At 31.5% G+C, this 19,699-nt stretch overlaps 1 protein-coding gene across 1 annotated transcript in view; it reads left to right on the forward strand.

Annotated features, from left to right (window-relative positions):
• Nucleotides 1-19,699, forward strand: part of LOC113386380 (arrestin domain-containing protein 17-like) — a 188,680-nt gene that overhangs the window by 136,377 nt on the left and 32,604 nt on the right. The gene's annotated exons all lie outside the window — the stretch shown is intronic.

Genomic DNA, 19,699 nt, shown 5'->3' on the forward strand with positions numbered 1-19,699 from the left:
TTTTTGCCAAAAAATCCGATTTGCTTATTTCATGTTCTCAAGCTATTCTGAATCGAATGAGACATAAATTTAGAAAAAGTATGTGTGTGTGAGCCGGATTTGACCTTTCGTCGACGATTTCTCAAAAACGGCTGGACTGATTTCGCAAATTTAAAAGCCATTCGATGTAACTCGACAAAGACTAATGTTTGTTATTTTTGCACAACGATCAGATAAGCCATTTGTTTGTAAATAACAGAAAATGAAGAAAAAAAATGTTCACGTTTTCGCTCGCAATTCTGAATCGATTAGATATTATGGTCTTATAGCTTGTACCTACTAAAATATTATAGCCCTAAAAGTCGTTTGGTTTTAAAATTTCGTCCAAATTTGCAAAAAATAGTTGTTAATTTTGGCGTTTGTCAGAATTAGACTTTTCTTTGAATCGATTTCAAAAATTTATAAGCCATCCGATGATGTAACCCTATGAGGACTATCGTTTCTCAGTTTTGTGCAACGATCAGTGGAACCGCTACTTTGTAATAGACAAAAAAAAACGTCTACGGTTTAGCTTACAATCCTGAATCGATTAGTTTTGGACAAAGATCGTACAAGCCGTTACTTCGTAATTAACGGTAGAGATTTTTTCTGATAAACTATTTCATGTTGATAGATATCATGGTCCTAAAGAACATACTGAAATATTACGGCCCTACGACAAGTCGTTTAATTTTAAAAATTCATCAAAATTTGAAAAAGTTTTTGTGATGTGATGAGTCAAAATTTAAATTTCACAAATTCAAAAGCCATTGGAATAAATTCGATAAGGAAGAGCGGCGATTTGGTTTGCGAAAATATCGGTCAAATCATTAGAAATGGCTTTGTAATTTGCAAAAAAAAAGAAAAATGTTGCCATTACATTACATTACATGTATGTACACCTTCTTATGTAGGTATACCATTATGAATACCTTCCCTATCACCTGCTTTTGAAATTTGATATGTCATTCGAGTGTGAGCGCAGACGATGCTAAGTAAATAAAAATCAGAACAGAGACACAAATAAATTACACAAAGGATCCCATAAACACAAAATAATGAATATATATCTTTCTGATATTCCCAGACATCAGAAAAAATAATCCGGCGCCTTCGCGCAGACACGCGTGTCCGCCCGCAGGGACACATGGATTCTAATCAGAATCCAAGAAGGACGATGTTGACATTGGAATCGTTTTAGTAATATGATTTATAACTAGGTGTGAGTGGCATTTTGCTTAAAGACAAGTTGCATAAAGTTTTTGAAATGTTTGATGATTAACTTAAATTGAGATTTAGCTATTTAGATCTGATTTTCAACTGTTTCTCTCAAGCACATCTATAATATTTGGAATTATATTAATTGTGGATCAGAAACATATCCTTGTATGTCTTAAAAGCGCAGCCAATTATTTCATATTTTAATGAGTTTCTTTCAATACTTGAGTAAAACTTTACAAAAATATTAGTAATATTTTAGATCCAATAAATTTGGAATGAATTAGAAGCAACTTATAATGATGTTGCAATCGAGTTAAAATCATAATGCAATTGAGTAACAATTTTTTTGTAATCCACTTAGAATTAAACTTTAGTTTAATTTATTTAGTTTAGTTATAAACAAATAAAAATTTCTAACTAGATTCTAAGAAGGTTCTAACTTAAATTTTACTAGACTAGGACTGAACTAGACCACAAATATATTCTTGTAAGGAAGTTATTAGATTCTATCTTGGATCAGACTGAAGTATCAAATTTTTCAAAATTCTAACTAGGTTGTAATCAGGTTGTAACTCGATACTTAATGGATTGTAACTTGATTATAACTAAAATCTCTCTAAATATTACAAAACTACTAGTGGTGGCATGACATCAGGCTTTAAGACAAATTAGATGTAATGTTTACATGAGAAGTAAATAAACAAAATTGGATTAAGTGGAATTAGAATAAAGGAACTTATCTCATATTTCTAAGAATTATATAAACTGAATTGCTTATAATACTTCTAAGAATTATATAAACTGAATTGCTTATAAGTTAAAATTATTCATATGAAGTGCATAAGGTTAAGGCTTAGAATTTTGTGCCTTCCTCAACTAATCGTTTCTTCATAAGCAAAATGTTTTTTGAATCATTTGAATTAGAAGCTTTGTTCTCTCAAAAACTGCAGATTTTTATAATTTTAGGTCCTTATTTCCGAAACGGCTAGACCTATCTTTGCCAAAAACTAGTCACCACCTCTGCCCATCATTACGAATTGAATGTTTTTTGGATCATTAAAATCAGATGCTCTGTTCTCTCAAAAACCTAATTTCCATTTTCTGCACTCTTTGGTCCGTATCTCTAAAACAGCTGGACCGACTTTTTCCCAAAACTAATCAGCACATCTCATTATCAATAGGTATCGATTGATTTTTAAAAATTGCAAATGGTTTGATCAGTGCTTCCAAAAACGTCGACAAAAAATTGTATCCACACATACATAAATACACGCACACAGATACACACACACATCATTTTTTTCGGACAAGGAGAACCCGCGAGTATTCGGATTATTAATATGGAATTATAATATTTTACGTCAATTTTTCAAGTATCACATCAATTTTATATTCATTCTAAAGGGTACTATATTATAGAATTTAGTGAAAAATATAAAAGTTATTAAAAATTTTAATTAATTTTGATATTATTTTCTCATGCAATTATTAATAAGAAATGAAAATAATAATAAAAAAACTGAGCTTTTGACCATAGACGCAAAAACTAGAATTTAATCAGCTCTTTCCCACTGATAAGAGAAAATGTTCTATAGTCCAGTTCAATAATTCGAGATACACAGCTATAAGTCTGTAAATACTTGTATATTGGCTCCTTAAAGTTGTATCAAAACCTTCATATGGTAGGGTGTCAATACCATATGTAGATTTTGAGACAAATTTAGGGTGTCAGTATACCTACAAGTATTTACAGACTTACAGCTGGGTATCTCAAATTCCGAGATGACCTTACTATAATGACTGGACTCTAATATTTTACCTCGGTCATTTTGGACATCAAATCTACCATTATACCAAGTTTTAACAAAATCTGAGACGAGCTACGCGCGGGTTCTCCTTGTGAGGTATGCTAAAATACTCAGAAACCTCTGAAACGTAAAGATATGGGGAAAAAATCGATTTCGATTTTTGGACGATTACAATAACTAACCTTACGGGAAGTTAATACTAAGATTTTCTAATTCCAAGCAGAATTCAACTAGATTCAAACTAGATTCTAAGTGGAGAAGCATGTCCATAAATAATCCGGTGTATTTAATTAAAACTCAATACTATGCGAATGAACGATGATTTTATTAGACATCGATTATTAGAGATATTTTTTATACACTTTTTTGTTTGTGTATTACAAATGTCATGACACACTTAAGGTAACTTTGAGCTAATTTGTTTCACTAAGTTTATCCTACTCGTATAAGAACTAAAACTTTGCTAATATATTTTTAAAATCTTGCTCAAATATTTAAATTTTGCTTATATCTCATAAAACAGATTTAGTGATAGTGCTAGTAGTTATATAAATTCAATAAATTAAGTTAATAAAATAAATTCTGGCTTGAATAGACTTTTCCTTCTTGGAAATACGAATCCAAGTTTCCATTGATAAATAAATGAGTATAATGAAATATCGTGAACTGTATAAACAATAATACAATTCTACCAACGATATTTTCTCTTAATCAATAACAAACATAAGGAAAACAAAAACAGCTCCTACCCGATCCTACCCGACCACCGCCGTGCAGTCGGTGGTAGGTAAATCCACTCGTTTGATATGATTAGCACTGGGACCGCGCTAGCTCCGAGCGTTCTCCGCGTTGTGTGCGAAACCTGAGAGGAATGTAGGAACATAACACGAGCCATGCGTTATTGTAGAAGGAGAGCTGGTAGTTGATTTTTTTGTTGTTGTAATTGATTAAAGTTAGTAGGAACTAGTAGTACGTGGCATCGTGCCTCAAGGAAAATTACTGGAACTTGCCGTACCGTAATTGAACGTGCCGCCATTATTATAAGTACTGTAAACTTCATTGTTCGTATTTGGTAGACAAAATATAAAAGCATATAAATTGGACAATGATGCTTATATATATATATATATATATATATATATATATATATATATTTACTTGAAAAGTTTATAATCTAAACTTGAAGGACCTTATCTCATATTTCTAAAAATTATGAACTAAATTGTAAAATTAAAATTATATATTTCAAATAGGGATGGTTTTTAAGTAAGCGGCTATAACGACTGGACTTGAATCAGAGGTCCCGGGTTCGATCTCACTTCCAGCAGCCTGGTGTCAAGCAGTAGTGACAACAATTTTCACTTGGACATATTGATAGTAATATGTTTCCTAATAAAAATAGCCCTCGTCCAGCATTACCAATAAAAAATTTGTCCTGTTACAGAAATTGTAATAATAATATATCTTACACAGATGTAACAACTGTTTAGTTTGCCATTTGTTAAACAGACTAGTATTAAGTCAAATTAGCACAACAGCTTAAAGTTCTGATTGCTGTTAAAAAATAACATAACTAGTGGTGCAAGATATCGTGCCTTAAAGAAAATTTCTGGAACTTCACGTACCAGAATTAAATATTCGAACAAAAAATATCAGTAATCAATAAATATTGATCAATGATTAATAGCAATTGTTTTAAATATTTTTGAAGAGATAATTATAAATTCTCATATATTATATAACGACGTTTTTATCGCACAAAAAACTTAAGAATGTTTACATTAACAAGTGATCCGAATGAATTTATCTGAGGATATATTTTTTACGATTACAATAACGCATATGGAATATATACATTTTGAAACTAAATTGGAAATTTAAAATTCATATTGAAAGTATAGAACTTTGTATATTTGAAAAAAAAATGTCTGAAAATTTTGAAATTTGTTTGAACCGTATAAGTGAAATTTAAAAACTGTAAATCCTGATACGGAACCCAAAAAATTGTTACAAAATTAGTACTCATTTTCAAAATCTTTAGAAAATATCTGATAATTTTATGAGCATATGTCTACTGATTATTTTTGAGTGCAAATATCACTTCCATTTTACTATTTTTTAAATGATTAATCCGTGCATCCGCGAAATCGTGAACAAAAATTGTATTCATACGAAAAACATACTACACACACATACGTACTTACATACATTTATTTTTTCTGAGATATATCGAAATAATCAGAAAGCCTGGAAACGTAAAGATATGCAAAAAAATTAATTTTCGATTATGAACTATAATTATACTAGATTCTATATAAATTCTTACAAAAATAATACTTTACTACAATTAAAATCTTCTAATTTTTAGTTGAAAAATTACTAGATTCTAATTTGATTCAGGTTGAAATTTTACGAAACTCTACAATTTCCAAACATTTTTCCAAACTACATATCTACTTACATTATCTTAGAAGGTTCTTACCAGAATCTAATAAGATTTTTTTTTGCAATTCTCGTAAAAATCTTACTAGATTCTTGTTGAATTCTGATAGACTTTTGTTTTGAATTTTTGTTAAATTTAAACTACATTCTTACTAGATTGTTCTTAGATTCTCACTCGATTATTAATGAAATCTAAAATATTAAAAATTAATAAATTAATGCTAACAAAAATTAATTCCAAGTGGATTCTAACTAAATCGTTAATCGATTCTAACTAGATCCTAACTTAATTATAACTTGTTTCTAGCGTCATTCTGATACTTTATACGTGTTCTGATAATTCAATTCATACTAAAAATTTAAATCTAAAATTTAAAATGAAATATTAAAAAATAATAAAATAAAACTAAAAAAAATTATATCCAAGTGGAAGTTAATAGTTTATAACTAGATCCTAACTTGTTTCTAACGTCTAATACGCGTTCTGATACTGGATTCATACTAAAATTTGATTTTATCTGTGTCTCCCCAGCTCTCAAACTATCAGTCTCTTATAATTCCCAAGGCGCAAAACAAAATGTACAGAACGATCGCGTTCCTGGCAGTAGAATTCGAAAAATAATACGAGTATAACACGACTCTAATGTCAACATTATGTTATATGATTCTGATCAGAAATCATATGTCCCCGCGGGCCAAAGTACAAGACTTTTTGCGGCGTGGAGCGACATATTTTCATTTTTTGCCGTCTGTCTGAACAAATGTGGAATCAAAAAATATATTTTCATTATCGCATGTATATAGAAATATTTGTATAATTTATGGCTGTAATATTTAGATAAATTGTTAACGGTATTGCCCCACTGAGAATATCATTTCATAATACATGCATATTTAACACCATATTAAAAATAATGTTGTATTCTGATTGATGAAAGTGGTTTAGTCAAATAAAGTAGATAGTCTCTAAAACTTGTACTTACTGTATGTATCATACAGACACAGTTACCTTCACCTTCTATCTTCTTATAGATATATTGTAAATACTTGTATTGAATTTTCGTCGAAGACATTTGACAAATGGATGCACGTAGTGAAAATCCCTTGCCGACACTAATACCTCAGATGTTGAATAGATTTTCACGTAACTTGATATGTATAAAATGTGGCACAAAGTACCTATCGGAGAAAGAATGATACTATCAACATCTTTACCATCAGTGGGGGACTATATACTTCTACTTTCTTCTTTGGTTGACAAAAATTCGGATAGAAACGTTTTCCCTATATTTACGAGACTTGTTTTTTTAACCTGTTTCAATCTTGCATCAAAAATTATTATAACTCGACAATTTGAGATCATCCCGGGCGTATCTCCATCTCAGGTCGTTCTATTTCTCGAAGTAATGAGAAATTCAAGAAATCACAATGAATTCGTTCCGATCAAATAAAAATCGAATCAGTTCCGCCTCGAAATAGCAGAAATGGTAGGTTCATCTCTTATTCGCGTTGCATTTCATTAGCATTTGATTTCTGAAGCGATTCTTGCATTTCAAATCGTTCGTGAAGACAACAGCGTTTATCCATTTGCAAGCCAAGTCCTTGGAATCTGAATCCGAACGACGAGGACATACCCCAAGGTGGGGTTGAATTTATTATGATTTCAATTCAAGGATATAAACTATTTGTAACTGTTTTTCGAATCTTCTCTTGATATTTAACTATAGTTAAGAAAACCACAATTACTGTTAAAAAAGTAAAAAAAATGATTATATATATATATATATATATATATTATTTTATTTATTTATTTTATTTCAGCCTAATGGCCTAGAAATACATCATTATACCAATAATACCTTAAACCTACTTTATATACAAAAAATAAAAATAAACAGAAAAGTCTGATCCTAGTGGTTTCTAATAACTATAACGCTCTGGACTGGTTGCCCAAGTAACTCTTCTTCCTTTGCTTTTTTCATGCGGTTGATTGTTTTCAACCAGCCCAGACTTTCCTTATCATTTTTGCCACAGAGAACGTCTTCTATAGAACTGTTTGTTCTCTCTAACATCGCGCATCTTTCCTTCCAATGTTCAACCGTGTCCTCCTCCTTCCCGCACAACTCACACCTTCGTTCTTCAGGGTTCAGCCAGTGTTTGTTGTTTTTCTCCATGGTGCCACATCTATACCGCGCAATTACCTTCTGATCGCAGCCATTGCTCCAGCCTCTTAGATACTGCGGAAGTCCACTTGTCATTATTTCTCTATACTTTCTATTGTATCTAGATCTTTCCAGTTTGTTCCAGTTCTCTTGACTTTGTACCTCTCTTCCTCTCTCCCGCAGTACCTCTCCAACATTCACTCCGGTTTCACTCAGCTGAACTATGCCCTCCTGGCCAAATCCACATCTGTTTATGTATCTTATCCTTTCATCCAACCTCTCTTTATCCCCTTTACCTCTCCTTCTTTCGCTAATACACTCCTTCACTATGGCATTTACTCCTGTCTTTAACTGTCTTTCTTCATAATTAATCGCTCTCTTTGCTAATATCAGATGTAATTTGTCTCGTTTTACCTCTTCATAGAGTACATAATCTGGAGTACAAGACTCCAGACCAAGTATCCATTTCAGGTATTTTTTCTGTACTCTTTCTAGTTCTGCGACCTCCCTCCAACCCCAAATCTCTGCGCCGTAAGCCAACACTCCGACTACCAAACTGTCAAATATCTTAATTCTCCTGCTGAAGTTATTGTGGAATAACTTCTCGCCGAGGCTCCACGTACTTCTCATTGCTGCGTTTGCTTTTTTTGCCAGATTTCTGATATGCTCTTTCATTTTGCCACTTTTTGTAAAGTGGTACCCCAGATAAGTAAACTCTTTGACTTCCTCTATACTGACCCCTTTCCATAGCCAGTTTGTACTCTTTTTTCTCCCTCCCCCTTTTTTAAAAAGCATTACCTTTGACTTTTCCTCATTCAATACCAATTTCCTTTTCTCCAGGTACCGCTCTAGCCGCTTCATTGTTTCCTGCATATCTTTTTCGCTTGTTGCCAAAATTGCCAGATATATATATATATATATATATATATATATCCACTATCATTTTTATTACAACCATTCGTCATTTATACTCGAAAGTCTTATTGTAAAGAAACGAGTACGAGTGCGTGTCCTGACATAAAGGTATCGAACACTTCTCATCATGTGTCGTTCCTGTGAAATGCTTTTTGATAGATAGTCCCTTGTTTCATTGTAAAAATACAACAATGTTAGATGTACACACAAAGATCGACATCGAAAAATAGCAACTATAATCCAAATGTGGTAATAGTTCCATATCATATACTTACTGGCACTCCGTAATTCTAATAATTACTATCGCTAGCACTAAATTGTACTACAGCAATATGTGAGCAAGATTTTAAAAATATATTAGTAATATTTGTTATAATCATGTCGAAACCAAGTTAGGATCTAAGAAGAATCTACTAAGAAACCAATCATAATGCAATTTGAACTAAATAAGAATCTGGTTCAAATTTGATAAAAATCCATCCGGAATATTATAAGATCCTGATGATAATGCAGTGAAAACCTAATAAGAATTTAGCAAAATTGTATAACTGACAAAAACTTACTAAGAAAATTAAGTCCAGTACGATCTGGTTGGAATCTAATAACGATCAAGTCAGAATATGATATGATTCTTGATTCAATAAGAACCTTGTTAAGTTATGTTAAGAATTTAGTGGGAGTATAGTTAGAATTTAATCAGAGTCTAGTAGAAATCTGGTAAGAATCTATTAATAATCTTATAATAAACCAGTTACAATCTAGTTGGAAACTAGCAAAGTACAATAGTAAGATTTAGTTAGTACCATTTTATAATATTGACTGCAGTAAAACTTCCAGATCTGGAATAAGAATTTATGAAATTGCTTCGAATCCAATCTCTTTTAGGAAATCGACTGACCGATTCGCAATTAGACGTAATATTTTAGTATGTCCTTTTAGACTAGACTTAATCCATAAAAATCTAAATTTATCTTTTTAAAGTTTGTACACGTTTATATCACACACATAGTTTTGTTTTTTACTATGAACTAATGAATGCGGATCTAATCTTATTAAAATTTGTTATATCTGTGTAAGAGAATTTACAAATGTGGAGTTTATAAAGTCACAATTCACATATAGTTATCAATATTAAACTATATAGTCAATATTAATTATGGCATGTACGTAAACATTACAAATTAAAATAAAATGAGGCACAAAATTTTTTTTCTATATATGTTCTGTGGATATTAATATTATATGGTTCAACATATCCAGACGAAACATCTGGCAATTAAGGCAAATTGCTGGAACTTTCCGTACCATGATTAAATTTTTGAGGACTAAATAAAAAAAATTTTTTGAAAATTAAAAACAACCGAAACATTTTTGTCTCAAAAGCAATCGCTTTGTCAACACAAGCAGAACGTTTTTTGAATCATTCCAAATGAAGCTTAAAACTCTCAGAGACTGCCATTTTTGGTATCTCCGAAACGGCTAGACCTACCTTTACCAAAATCTAATCACAACCTCTCTCCATCATTAGGAATTGAATGTTTTTTTTGATCATTCAAATCGGATGTTTTGTTCAATCATAAATTCTATTATTATTTTTTGCACTCTTTGCTCCTTATCCCGTAAACGGTCGAACCTGCCTTTGCCATAAACTAATCAACACATCTCCTTATCGATAGGAATCTTTTTTAAACCATTCAAATCGGTTGATCCGTGCGCCCTAAAACTTGAGCAAAAAATTGTATCCATACATACACATACACACATTCATATTTTCTAAGGTATGCCAAAATGTTCAGATATGCAAAAATAGATCATTTAGATTTTTGGACGATTATAAGAACTTACCCTGCGGGAAGTTAAAAATTTTATATTCCTTCGATATATAAAAATATACACATGCATATATACATCAATTCTGATATCTAATGGCTCAAAAGGACTTGAAACTCTCCAAAAACATAAAATTAGCAAATTAAATTTTCTGCATGAAACAAACTTTTCTCCTTCGGGAAGCCAAGGTCTCCTTCTGGGAGACTAAATTAATTCAATTAAAAATGATTATACAATAAATATCAGTTTATTTTGATATCGAAAAAGCATCGATATTTATTTTAGCCCCATCCCGTGTCCCGTGTCCCGAGTATCTATCCCTAAACGCAAAAGCGAGATCGCGCCTGGATAATGGCCCGAATGCGACGCGATGCCTCGCGACATACAACGCCGAAGTGTTCTGATGTGTTTTCCTAGTTCGAACGGAATATCCATGCTGAAATGTGTTTACACTTTTTTTCCAAAATAGAAAGCAGCAGCCGATGCGTTTGCATTTACCGACAAAACAAGAAAGAAGAAAGAGTTCGGTGAGAATACACGGCGACGCTTTCTGAATAGATAAATTTCGATAGACGACTGAACGGTTTTAAAACAATTCTAAAGATTCATTCGGAAATAAATATTTTTTTTATTGTTTCAACAGCAATCAGAATTCTTACTTTACATATTCTATAAGCTGTTTGTTGATGACTTATGACGTAACATATTTTATGAGAGGCAACCCATCGGTTCACCATTCTCCTATGTGTGGGGTTTATATTAGCTCGTACGTTTCATAGTTATCATTTGATTGAATGATGCAGCTATGTCCACGAAAGACGATTTCCACTTGAAATTATATTGTGATCTATAACCCCAAGTGGAAATTTGACATCCAAGTTGCCTGATGTCGGGCTACGGTGGTAGCGGGAATCGAACCAGCGAACCCGGGACTAGTTGCTGCTAGCCCACGTTCGAACCGATGTCGCCACTGCTGGCAAATAGATATAATATTCAAATTTGGAAACATTTTGTTTGCCTCCCTAGTCGGATTCTAACCAAGCTCTAACTTGAATCGTACTAGATTCCAACCAGATCCCATCTAAATTTTTATAAGACTCATTGGATTCTGATTACATTCCTATTGAGTTCTTGCCAGTTCCTTATTAGATTCAAACTATTTTCTTATCAGATTAGACACAATTAAGAATTAGCAACACAGCTATTTTTTATCCTTATCCAATCGTTCAATGTTAATCTTCTATTACTCTTCTATCAATTAATATCAATCACTTAGTCTGATACGTATAGTAATATATATAAATCCTAATTCAGCAGCTTAGTATGTATGTTGAAACGCATATCTAGCTGAGTAGTCTAAACAGTTGCTTTGAATGTACAAACTATAATAATTACCTAATAACCTGGGATAAGTAATTATTCCTGGTATTCGAAGCAATCGCTTGCTTATGCTTACGTCTCTCTGCTTAGGGTGCATATATATCTTATCAATGCCAATATATAGGAGAGAGTAGGGTGGATTGTTACATATTTGAGATTCGAGCCTCAATAATCTTGAGACTAACTTGAATAGGAAACTGACTGGAATATTACTCCATTTTAGAGAAATTTTTAACCTGACATCTGACTTGGTTCTAACTTGAATCTTACTAATAAAATTTGCACAAGATCCTTATAATATTCTTTCTAGATCATTATAAAAAAAATTCTAGATCCCTATAAGACTCTTCCTAGATCCTCATAAGAATCTTCCTAGATTTTTAGAAGATTCTTCCTAGAGTCTTAATGGTTTCTTGCTAGATTCTTGATAATTTTTTGATAGATCCTTGATGGATTCTTAATAAGTCCTTGAAAGGTCCTTGATAGATACGTGATATGTCCTCGATATGTCCTCGATAGATTTTTGACAGATTCTTGATAGATCCGTGATAGATCTTTGATAGATCCGTGATAGATCTTTGATTTCCTCGATCGGTCCTCAATAGGTCCTTGATAGTTTCGCGATGTTCTTGATAGATTCATGACAGATTTTTTATAGCTTCTTAGTAGATTCTTTATAGCTTCTTAGTAGATTCTTTATAGCTCCTTCGTAGATTCTTTATAGCTTCTTCGTTGATTCTTTATAGCTCTTTGGTAGATCCTTTATAGCTCCTTGGTAGATTCTTTATAGCTCTATTGTGGATCCTTGACAGCTCATTGATAGATCATTAATAGATTTTTGATATATCCTTGATAGATTCTTTATAGCTTCTTTATAGCTTCTTTATAGCTTCTTTATAGCTTCTCGGTAGATTCTTTATAGCTCCTTGATAGATTTTTGAAAGCTCTTTGGTAAATTCTTTAAAGCTCTTTGGTAAATTCTTTATAGCTCCTTAGTAGATTCTTTATAGCTCCCATTCTTTGTACCCATCAACCACGCATCTCGAAAACTATTGAATTCACCAACTTTAAATTTTGGTCAAATTCTTGGTAAGGCACAGTAACAATATGTGCCAAGTTTCATCAAAATCTCAAAATGCGTTTTTGAGAATATACCACCTGTTTAGATATTAGTATTGAGCGCGGAGCCAGCCACCCATCAACCACGCATCTTGAAAACTGTTGAATTTACCAACTTTAAATTTTGGTCACATTTTTGGCAATGTACTGTAACAATATGTGCCAAGTTTAATCAAAATCGCAAAATTCGTTTTTGAGAACATACTACCTGTTTAAATATTAGTATTGAGCGCGGAGCCAACCACCCATCAACCACGCATCTGTCACGAAAACTGTTGAAAGTACCAACTTTAAATTTTGGTCACATTCTTGGTAAGGTACAGGAACAATATGTGCCAAGTTTCATCAAAATCGCAAAATGCGTTTTTAAGAACATACAACTTGTTTAAATATTACGGTATTTATAATAGTCTATATGAAAACATTCAATATTTCTTGAACATATTTCGTAACGGTACGGGAAGTTTCAGCAATTTGCCTTAAGGCACGATGCCATACACAACTAGTTTGAATTTATCTCTAAGCGCTATTTATGAAGTTGTATGTTTTCTACATTATAACATTTTTTGACGTGCTACAGAATCATTAACTCAGTTTATAATTAAATATACAAACTTACACTTACATACTTTAAGATAATTATTCTGACAATGGAATTATTTAGTAAAATTTACAAGCCCAATGTATATTATATCTTTTAATAATGAAAATAATAATAGTAATGGGTAGCACTGCCCTAGAGCAGATCCGTGAGCTGGGTTAAACTTCAACTAAATTCTGGGAATAATGTCAGAAATTTCCCATTGCCATTTCACACCGCAGTGCCCGAACTGACCTTTTTTAATTAGGTAAACATTTTTGATCTACATTTTCTGTCTTCAATATTTCTATGAATACTTTCATATAATTTTCAAGTTATTTGTTTTTCTCCTCTTCTCCTCTATCGAATCATATCAACGCCAATATATATTCGGCTGATCATGAGACATCAAACGTTGAAATTAGTACAGATATGCCTATGATACCCCGAATGCGAGTAATCCTGTCTTCATGAGATAAGTGCCTCGTATCATGTAATTATGTTTAAAGCAAAGCGGTTATTAGTCACTAATATGTACGTCTTCAATGGTATTCATTCATCACTGCTGTTTTGGTTTAAACCCAAATTGAGATTTAGCTATTTAGATAAAAAAATTTAACTATTTATTTGGAAAATAATGTTTTTGCTTAAGGTTGAACTATAAATTATGGCGGGAGAGAGAGGGTTAATTTTGAATATCACCATGTATCACCAAGAGGGGGGTCCAAAAATCCTCAAAAACTTGTTCACGTAATTAATAGACGCCCCCCAAAATGTTCAGAAACCTTTTAAACGTAAAGATATGCAAAGATTTTCATATTCGATTTTTTGCCATTACTATAACTTACCCTACGGGAAGTAAAATATTGCAAAAATATTACTAAAATCTTGCTAAAGTAAAAGTTAGTTCTAGTGCTTGTAATACATTAAAATTTGGAATAATGATATGCGCTTGTAGGACATACAAGCACGTGTGTGTGCACTATTATAATTAATAAAATTACCTTCATCTTAACATAAATATTATCTCTAATCAGTGTCCCATTCATCTTTATCATATACACCAAAATCTTCGTTATTTTCTGAACAACCTACGCGAATTTAAAGAAACTCTTTCCAGTATCTTTTTCGATGTATTACTTACAACTGCCAAAATATTCCAACAGTGTTACTTCGCGTTCAAATGCGATTTATTATCTATTTTCGTATGGTTGTTGTCAAACATGGTCTTTTGTAAGTCGACATGTATACATAACGCATTAAGTTCCAGTAGCGCGTATGAGCGTAATCTCATACACATCCATGCGATCTTGTCATATGAGTCCTTTTTTCGTTTTTTGCTTTTTTTTCGCTGATCAGGTTTCGTCATAAGAGGATTTCAGTCCGGAATCTTGTGTACGTAATACGTCGAAGGATATATAAAAAATTCTATTATGTCCTGCCGTTACAAGACACGGAAACAAATATGATAGAGGAGGAGCTGTAAATGGATTGGGGGTCAGAAATCATAATATCAAATTAAAAAATTATCTCTACTTTAATCAACTAATTTGCTCCGAAGGAAAAGTTTGTTTTCGCAAAAAAAACGATATGCTAATTTTATGTTTTCTCGACCTCTAAATCGAATGTGGCCAAATTTGGAAAAAATAATGTGCGTTTCGTGGGAACAAGAACATCTGGCGTGTCGACCCGTTGCCAAAGCTCCGGGTCGACGAGCTGCGTGTTTGAGTTATCTAAGAAACAAGAGTAATTATATATTAGTGGATTTGATGGTTGTATTTGGATACTTTATGACAAAATAACAATGCTCCAAATCTTAGTACCAAATGTTAGATGCATAATCTAAAGTGATCATCTGAAATTACTACCGCTTGATGCCAATCTGGAAGGTGGATATCGAATCCGAAACAAGATGCGAAAGCAAGAGGTTACCACAAAAACATTCTTCAGCATTCTAAAATTTTCATATAGAAAGTAGAATTCTCTTGTAAGAAATAATTTTGTTTAAAATAAATTGTATTACTTTTATGTGAGCAGATTTTTGACCTTTTCAAATTTCAATATTTCAAATTTTTGATTCAATGTATCTCGATGAAGACAAGCGCTTATCAGTTTTGCTCGACGATCAGCCGAGCCATGTCTTTGTAATTAGTGTTAACAAAAGTGTGAAAATTTTTGTCTTTCATCAAAGTTTGAAAAATTAGCAGCGTTGTTTGACCTCAAAAGTAAGTAATTTTCTCAAAAACTGCTGAGTCGATTTCAAAAATTTAAAAATCATTTAATAAAACTGGATAAGCACTCGCGTTAGCTAGTTTTGATACGATCGTCTAGTCATTTATTTAGAACTTGATGACCCGACAGACGTTGTCCTGTACTTATGTTTACAATTCAAAAGTTCCAATTTTTTTAATAACCTATATTGATATGTACCAATTAGTTAAAAATTATTATGATTTTTTACACTACAGTCTATACCGAAATGTATATACTCGTACATCTACTCATATGCATCTTAAATGTGCAGCTGCTTTTAATAAAATAATGAGTATTTGCTTTTTTGAAAAACATTATAAAACATTTTTTTCTTATAATTAGTTCTTTCAATCGGTAAACGACGTTATTTTGAAAAAAATGAAATTACACCACTGAGAAGGATGTCATACCCGGGAAATGGCGAAGGAGTCTAAATTATTTTCACTTTTGAACTTGAGAGTAAGATAAACCTAATTTTGAATTTTCATACGAATTGGAGCACAGTAAAAAAATTCAGACCCAAAACGCTCATACGACTTGAGTAAGTATTCCGTATCCGATGGCAAAAATATGAAAATACTAACGTTTGTATGTGAAAAAGAAAAGGGCTGTTTTTAGGGTTTTCCCGGTAATTATTCGATTTTTTCTTGCCGTAAGAACCATCGTTGGAGTTCAACTTGGGATTCTGAGTAAGTAGTCTTAATAAACATACTAAAATATTATAGTCCTACGAAGGGGTTCATTGATAAAAATTAATTAAAATCTAGAATATTTGGCCTCAATTCTAGAAAATACTGCATGTATGTGTTTCTCAATAAGGTATATTAAAAATGTTTGTTCAATATTGAAAGATCTGCGATAGTTGCTCACGTTATACAGCAGCTCGTTACAATTATAAATCACTCATAAATTAATATATAGATTTTTCGTTGATCAAGAATATTAGTTACACATGTTGAGGAGCTCATGCAACTTGCCCTCACGCCACTTACAACTAGTTATATATGGTAATCCAACGTATTATTCATTTGTCAGGGCCTATTTATACTGGAAAACATCGCTATCAATTTTTTCTAAGTGACAGTTGTATCATATTGCATGATATCAGGTTGCTCGAGGAGAGTATCTAGGAACTTGATATATGTAAAAATGTTGTCTGGCTCCTTGTCTAATTTATCTGTAAGGCAACCCGGAAAGGGGAAACAAATATAATATCAGTATCCGGTTCACTCACGAAGCGCGAACCTTTTTTGTTTCCAAAAATCGCGGATGCTTACGCGTATAAAATCGTATTTCATGCTTCTATATTTTGATAAAGCAATTTTGCATTACAAACTTATCATCATGAACAATTACTTCTTCCAATATAAATATACATCTATTATAAAATCGCAGCCAAAATATAATCATCAATAAAATTATTGAAGCTGGTTCACGAATCAGCTCCTAATCTATCTCTTAAAAATCCAAAATAAATTATAATAAAAAGCACATTAAGTCAAGATACACCTTGGCAAGAACATTTCGCCTACCCAGAAGCATTACACGCAATCAAATATTAATGCTTGCAATTAAGCATGGTTTAGTAGATCCTTTGCTAATGGAAATTCGCGAATAACATGAGCAAATATCTACAACATGTACCTACTTGATAGGCTGAGAAATGATATACGAATCAAATCATTTGATGTAATTAAATATTCATAGCTAATATTAATGAAACACGGATTATGTAATCAAAATCCAAATATATTGATTCGACAGTATTTGTGTCATTAAATTCTAACTGAAATATTACAAAACTCTACAAATTCCAAACGAATTCTAACTAGATTCGAATATGATTCTAACTCGAATCTTACTAGATCACAACCAGATCCCAAATAGGCCCTTATAAAATTTTTACAGGATTATTGTAAGACTCTGGCTAGATTTTTATTTGATTTTTATTAGCTGCAAATTGGTTTCTTGTGACATTCTTGCTATTATACATTCTTATTAGATGATAACTTGATTGTAACGAAAATCTAAAATATTACAAAAAATACTAAAAATAATTTGGAAAAAGTATGTGTACGTATGTAGGACCCTAATGGGTACTCAATCAGATTCTTGATAGAATCCAATAACCTTCTAGTGATGATCCAATAAGAATCTAATAAGATACTTATAAGGTTACCGTGTGAACCTTATCAGAATTTTACAAAAATCCACCAAGAATCTAGTACGAATCCAATGAGAATTTAGTAGAGTTTACTAATAAGGATTTAATGAGAATTTTAGAGAAATCTGGTATTGAATACTAATTACAAAAAGACGGCTTAGCCGGTCATTGTGAAATATTTATTCAGTTTGAAAATGAAGAAAAAATATATTATTTAAACAAATCCTAATTGTATTTAAGCTTGAAACCAGATTTGTTCTAAAACGATAGTTATTTTGTACATATATTTTTTAGGCAAAATTTATTTTACTATCAGAATTATCTGCCACTTACAAAATATACATATTGTAGATTCACAATCTATATACGTACATATTCTATCATGCATACATTTTTATATATCAGCGTATACTTTCTATGGGAAAAATGAATCCGGAATAAGTCGGAATTATAGTTTGAGCTGACACAGCAAATATCGTGGTACCACAATTCTGTAACAAGAAATTCTTTTCTTCCATGCCAACCTAAACTGAATGTATGATAAAAAAGGTTAGAAATAGGTTTGTGATAAAAGAATTATTTGCCTTGTTCAATTATTATAAGAATAAATTAAATATTTGTAAATTTTATGTATTTCAACTTTAAGTCTTATTTTATAAAAATAATTATTATCCTTTATCCAAGGAAAGAAACTTTTGACAATAAGTGTTCAATACGAGCATGGGGTAAGTTCGCTTGGACTTCGTTCACTTTTTACGATTTTCTTTAATTAAAGGTTACGATAATTCATGTTTTTTACAAGTTTCACATTTCCGTGAGACCGGCATTATTTTTATACGCGATTTTTTACTGCGGAGTGCGTTTTATGAACAATTCAGATATTAATGCTTTTTGTTCGTTTCGCGTTTGCGAATCCATTTTATGAATTAATGTCCCTGGTGCGAATAAAGTTCATGATTGAACTTTTTATAAACGCCATTGGATGTATATATATATATATATATATATATATATATATAAATATATACTAGCTGTCCCGACAGACGTTGTCCTCTACCCACGTCTACAAATCAAAAGATCCAAATTTTCTAATATTAAACAAACAAATTTTGAAATGTATTCTTTAAAATTGTAATATTAAATTGTATATTACAAATTAAATACAGCAATACTTAGAACAAATTTATTTCTAATGGTTCAATTTATTTTAATGCCCAGTGTTATATAATAGTTTTACTCATACCTGTAGATGTATAAATTTTATTTTTTGGTTATCTATGACTAAAAATTTTTGTTTAAATTAAATAAGTTTTTTTGTATTGTGAATTTAGTAAAGTAAGGCAAAGTATGACAAGCATAAATTAAAAAACATAGTCTGTCAAACTGAAAAACATTATTTCATCTGCCAAGCATATACAGTATCTCACATTATTTTAATTTTTGGCTCATCATTTCTGGCAACGGCAATGTAGGCATTAAATTTTTCTTATTCATAGCCATTATTACATTATAATCTAAAAATTGTTAGGTTCGTAATTGAACCTAAATTCAAATTTCAAGTCAAATCACATTTTTGGCAGATGAAAATGCTGTCAGAATGATGATGTCAAAATGATTTCAATATTGAAGAATGACATGTTGTTTTTCTAATTTTTTTCCATTTATTTCAACAATGTTAGTATATTTTTATAATCATTTACATTTTAAAAAATCTTGTTAATAAACTTCAAAAAGATTTATCGGAATTCGAACAACCTAGTAGGAGGCACAACGTTGTTTAGCCATAAAAAATATGTATAGAAGAATT

The sequence above is a fragment of the Ctenocephalides felis genome, unplaced genomic scaffold (assembly GCF_003426905.1).
Source record: "Ctenocephalides felis isolate EL2017-DRISC unplaced genomic scaffold, ASM342690v1 CF-g0.4_SCAFFOLD_03571, whole genome shotgun sequence".
NCBI classification, from domain to species: Eukaryota; Metazoa; Arthropoda; class Insecta; order Siphonaptera; family Pulicidae; genus Ctenocephalides; species Ctenocephalides felis.